This window comes from Bactrocera latifrons, unplaced genomic scaffold (genome assembly GCF_001853355.1).
Source record: "Bactrocera latifrons isolate USDA-ARS-PBARC rearing strain unplaced genomic scaffold, ASM185335v1 scaffold_40, whole genome shotgun sequence".
NCBI lineage: Eukaryota > Metazoa > Arthropoda > Insecta > Diptera > Tephritidae > Bactrocera > Bactrocera latifrons.
In genome coordinates, this window is record NW_017537046.1 from 174021 (window position 1) to 180370 (window position 6350).

Consider the following 6350-nt stretch of genomic DNA (forward strand, 5'->3'; position numbering starts at 1 on the left):
TCTTTGACCAATTGGTATTGRCATTTATTAACCATTGCTGTTGCACTTTTTGCTGTTACATCATTCAATTTTTTTCATTTTTTTGCAATGCTTGAGCTGCACTTGAGAATGCTAGTGTAGCTGCTAAAAACTGCTCTTTTTCCACGCAAACACTGCATTTGTTGCTGTTGATGGCAAATTGTACACCTGAACAAGCACCGTAATCGTATGCAATTACGCTTAACACAATCAGCGGCAAACAACGGGCACAAAAGTAGCTAGCTAATAGAAAAAACACCAAAAAGCAATCGGCATATGTACATGCAACAAGCTGTAAAACAATGATAGCAACAATAAACGTCACTAAAACAGCATACAACATACATATGCGCATAGCTAGCAAAGGAAATTGAATTGGAATTGCTGTATATAATCTACGATTGTGCTRATGACGACGAAATCCAGGCAGCATGCAGTAATGATGGAGGGTTGAGAGAGAAACTGGAAATCGAAAGATGCAATCAACCTGCAACAAGTGTAGAAATATGTTGCTAATGATGTTGTTCTATTTTGAATAAAAGCAATGCTCTTGCCATCTCTCTAACACTTGCCTGACGATTTTCGAGCACCTAATCTTTTAATTTTTTAATATTTTTATCAGTTGAAGCGTTCGAAGGTCGTCCAGAACGAGTCATGTCTTCAACGATTTCTCGACCGTCTTTAAAGKTCTTGTGCTACTCGTACACTTGTGGTTTAGATTAAACTGAGTCAACGTAAGCCTTTWCCAACATTCAAAATGTTTCCGCACACGAAATTTGGTTAGCTTTGAGCTCGGGTTCCCCATGCCGATTCCGTAAGAAACCTGAGGAGTCCGAAATGAAACCATTTATCTCCTAACTCGCGGCTCTTTATAAGCATAAACAAAATTTGGAGTCGCTGGAGTCCTTTGGCTAGCAAGCCATATCACTTCTATTGTCCTAAGTATGAAAATACAGTATGGCAGAATCACAAGGAGACTAAAGTAAGAAAATTTCTGTTGAGAGAACTATGTACCCTTTAAATTTAGTAAAGTAAAGTTATATAATAACTACCTAAAATTGAAAAATGGCAAATGAACTTGCCACATTCCCCTGTAAATGTCATTTTACAGTTTATCCTAGACAAAATTGCATTGCTGTTTCAACATTCGTTGCACTGCTCCTTTTAATTTTCAATTTCTTAATTTCCTCCATTTCGTCAACTCTTCGCTTTTAATTGCTTACATTGTTGGCTGCAACAAGTTGAAATTGTCGTCTTTCTGACAGTCAGTCATGACTCACTTCGCCTCACATGGAGTACAATTGCATTTGTAGTTACATCACACATATGTACATATATACGTACATACGTCATATAATGTCATATTTGTCCCAGGCACTGCAGACTTCATGCAGCTCCTTCACCCCGAAACTGGCTGCGCCCAGCTTGGAATATGTTACCCGCTCTGACTGCCTTGTTAGTTACCCATTTCAATTGTTCGACGTGTAATTGACTTTCGGCTTTTAGTGTTTTTCCTGCAATTCTTACTCGCTTTACTTTAGTGCTAACCTCATTTGAGCCCCTCGTCCTCTCCGTGCCGCCTTGCCTCTTTGATACCATAGAGTCACAGTTATTTGATTCATTTTCGTTTCATGCTTTTGTTGTTTTTGCATTGCTGTCATTGTTGACATCTCAAATATGTTGCACTCGCATGCCTCAGCTGTTGTTAGTTGCTTTTACCACTGTTGTGTTGACATGAAAATCTCTCACCACCATGCAGCATTTTTAGAATGTGTACTATGTGAAAATCTATGTGCAATATTTGCTCTCCGCCAGGTACACTTGCACTAAATTGTAGGTCGCTTTGCGGATTTGTTATTGTTGCAGAGAGAGATATATTGTACTCAATTAGTCGCAATCAAGTTTTAATTGTGATTACGAGGAATTACCGTTATTTTTTCTTATATATGGTGAATGGAAATTAGTTGGACGTTGGAAAATGTATTTGGAGGAATGAGATTATGTAGAATAGTCAAGTAAGACCAACAAATATTACAATTTGAAACCGTAGTCCAAATTTCTCTTATTCCTGCTTAGAGTCATTCTGTACAATGACAGCCGCCTCCACAAGACAGTAAGGAAGTAAAAATAAGAAAAATGTTTTTCTATGGTTGCATCGAAGTTATATAACCGTTCACTRAAAGAAAAGATATCTTACAAGCACTTGAYTCCKATCGTTTGTACGACAGAAAYATAWTATAGTGGTCGATCCGAMTCATYTCTTMGAARATTGCATTATTGCCTTAAACAAAAACTCTTGTCGAATTTCATGAAGATATCTCGTCTCGTATAATATGGTGATACGATTTGAGATAACATCATAAGGSAAATAGTTCATGCTACATTTTTTGAAAATATCTCGTCAACTGATAAAAGCTTTCCATACAAACTTTTGATTGCGRTTGTATGGCAGCTATATCCTATAGTGGACCGGTAAGAAAAGGAAAGGTGCAAAATTTCAGATCGATATCATAAAATCTGAGTGACTGGTTCATTTATATACAGCCGAACGGACTAATAGACATACGGACATATCTAAATATACTTAGATTGTAACGCTTTGACATTATCAGTTTCTTTGTGAGAGAAACCGGTTGATTTTTGACGAAGACTATCCATATAAGCAAGTTCTTGAAAGATCGAAAAACCTTTGAARTACTAAATTTCAGATATTTTGTGTTTATATATAAGTTSCCTGTGRTAATAGCTACGAAATTGARATATGAAGTACACASTTTCTTTCAYAACTGAGTTTTATCAARGCRTSTCTTTGACCGTSTATCAAMAAAATCTGCCATCACTGGTCGCYAGATCAATATTCTTGAAAATATAATATAACGTAAATATAAAATAAAGAGAGAGAAAAATGTCTTACAAAAATGATTTACATATGTTCCTTGCTCGCATTTTTCTACAAAACTTTATTTGGTTTCTCTCTTTAAATACGCCGCTAACTTAACTCGCTTAAACAGTAGCTAGCGRTTGCATAAAACCCACATACTGCGGCAAAATCGAAATGCTGGAAACTGGAGAATTTCTTCGAAAAAGAAAACAAAAAAGAAAAAAATACAGATATGAACGACAAGCTGGACTACGCGCTTGAGACAACACTGATCCGCGTGGCACATATACGCGACAGCAACGACAGCGTCAATACGCATCGCTATCAACTCGTCAGCAGGACACATACGTCCTCGCAACGAACGAGGCAAATCAATGCAATGGAGAAGTGGAAAAAAAAAATTCTGGTCGAAGCAGCATGCAGTCTGTCAGACTATAAATCCACAAATGCGGGCCAAATGCTGCAAATGTATTGTGCAGACAAAACAAAGCAAGAAAAGAATTCACAAAAATTTTGCCCACAACATGTCAATCGTTGTGTGCTTGGCTCTGGGTTATTGGCTGACTAGACCGCGTTTAGCAGCACAAACGGCGCACCGCCTGCGCAAAGCTAACGGTGACAAATACTTTAAGYGCTGTGGATATGCTGTGCCGTTTGCGCCTGTCGGAGAGTATTCAGTGACTATTTTTGTTACAAGTGCACACGTTTGTCACACTTAAAGTTAGAGGCGCGGTGACTTGAGGAAAGGCGTTTAAGACGAATTAAAGATTTTTTGGTATTAATCCTTTATAAACAAAAAAKGAAGTAATATTAACTGAGAGAAATTGTTATATAAATAGAGTTTCTCTCCTAATATAATATCATCCCTGGTCCATTTTTGATATACATATATCCAAGCGAAATATCACTTTTTCACTATCACTATCTTTAAGACAGCGAATCGGCAACAATCTGTCAGATGGCCTGGGAATTTCCAATCTACTTCCAATTCTTCTTCTTCTTTATTGGCGCAGACACTGTACGCGGTTATAGTTTACCACAGCGCGCCAGTCGTTCTTCCTTTTCGCTGTCTGACGCCAATTGGAGATTTCAAGTGCAGCCATTCCAACGGAATCGAGGTCCTTTGCTTCCCCGGCGGGTACCAGTGCAGTGTTTCATCCATTCAGACAACACGACCTATCCAGCGTATACGCTGTCTCTTAATTCGTTGATCTACATCAATATCGTCGAATATATTTTACAGCTCATCGTTCACAGAACTCTTCTTCTTTCTCTTAAAAACTTGCAACGTCGACTCATCAGTTGTCATCATCTACGCCTCTGCGCCATGTAGCAGCACCGAGATGATGAGTGATTGTAGAATTTGGTCTTCCCTCGTCGAGAGTGCACTTAACTTTTCAATTGCCTACTCAGTCCGAAGTAGCATCTGTTGACAACAATTATTCGGCGTTAGATTTCGACTCAAAGTTTTGAATATCAACAGTAGATTACAGAAGTCGCACAATAGGTAGTGGTCTTGTTGGAAACCTTCCCGGTTCCCAATTGCTTTTAGAGTAATTTTTTAGAATGAATAGCTATGCATTTCGACCACCCATATAATCCGTAAGAAATAAACTCCAACAAAATCATTTTTAACAACAAGCAGCTTAACAAATGAAAGCTTTATCAGTACAACCTTTTATGTGCTTCGAATGACAATAAATTGACACGAACTTTAAATGTTTTTTTAATACTGTACCGTAAAAGAATTTTGAATTTCTCAACACGTTAATTTAAAACTGTTTTGTGTATACGAGCTTCAAGCAGAGAATATGTAATTATTAGTATTTATTAGTTATTGAGATGTTATAAAAAGGAAATAAAATATGAATAAAGAGTTTCAGAGGAAGAGCGGAAAAAGCTCGTGGGGCCACACAATGCAGGAAAATTAGAAGGCGATAAAATAACAATAAAAAACGAATAAGAAAAGTGAAATAAAACTAAAATAGCTATAAAACAGTAAGAGCAAAGTGTAATAGCACGAATTAGAAATATAAAAATGTCGTAAAAATATGAAACTATGGAAGAAATTTAATGTTTGTTTTTTTAGTTGCATAAATCGAGGAATTTCCGATTGAGCTTTTTGTGGCAGGGAAAACTTACGGTTAATATGTTATATATACAAAGTTAATATACTTATCTACWTATATATGTATACATAGTTGTTCGTATGTAATTTAAGTCTCTAACCTYACTTTGTTCTGAATTGACCTACAGATTACTCGCTCTTGCATGAACCATACTAGATTATTTCTATGCAGCCAAACACACTTGCATCCAAACACCCAAAATCGTGGTAATAAAATTAAAATTTTACGACATTTTTGTGGGTTTTAATAAGTAATAATATTTTTTAGACGTAAATTTTTATGACCCGTTCAGCCATATACATTGCTCTGCTGGTGCCGCTAGAAGTTTTTTCCAAATTTTTATTACGCATATAAATATATATTTTTGCTATAAAAAGAGGTTAAAATTAGTGTAATGTCTGTAATGATGAATGAATGAAAGTAAAAATTGCTACATGCCTACAGACCTATTAAAAGTTTTTGGTCATAAAACCTATCAACTGCTGAGCTGATGATATTTCATGATAAATAAAAATGTATATATAAATTTTGTGTTTAAACACGGCATAATACTGCGATATTTATGTATTAGGAGGGTATCTTAATATTTTAGTGAAATAATTTATGGCCAATGCGGTTAATTTTATACGCATAGACTAGGTACCATACTTATTTTAACGAAATGTAGACGCTAGAAAGGTCACCGGTTAAATTTTTTGACATATGTATGTACCTGCAATATGTATAAAATAACATAATTTTGGTGCAAACGAGTGAATATAAGTACATATAATATATTTAACATTTTGCTGAGCGTGTAGCTTCATAGGTGGTCTATCGCCTTAAATTAAAAAAATAGTTATTTTTAGGAATCCTTTTCTTGTACTACAATCTTTAAAGACCTAATTTTTTCATTGTGAAATATTTTTACTTTCGAGTAGTTATAACTGTATATATCAATAGTATCGAACTATAGATCTTTAATCTAATTTTAAAATCAGCCGAAAGCTTTTGATGCTAGCGCTGCGTACTTTAATTTATTTAATAATTTGTTTATTATGTAAGCTTTAATAAAATAAAATAAAAAATAAATTTTAAAACATTCTAACACAGTGATTAATAGTATACCGTAAAAAGTTTACATCTAACATACAATATTTTTGAATATTTTATAAGGTACTAACGAAACAAACAGATAACAACTAAAAACTCAATCCCGAAATTGCGGGATCCCGAAAAAATTTTCTCTGAATTTTTTTTTTATTTTATATATTATACCGTATATTATTTTAACAAACTTTGTATTTCAAATAACATTATCGATCTATAGGATTTTAATTTAC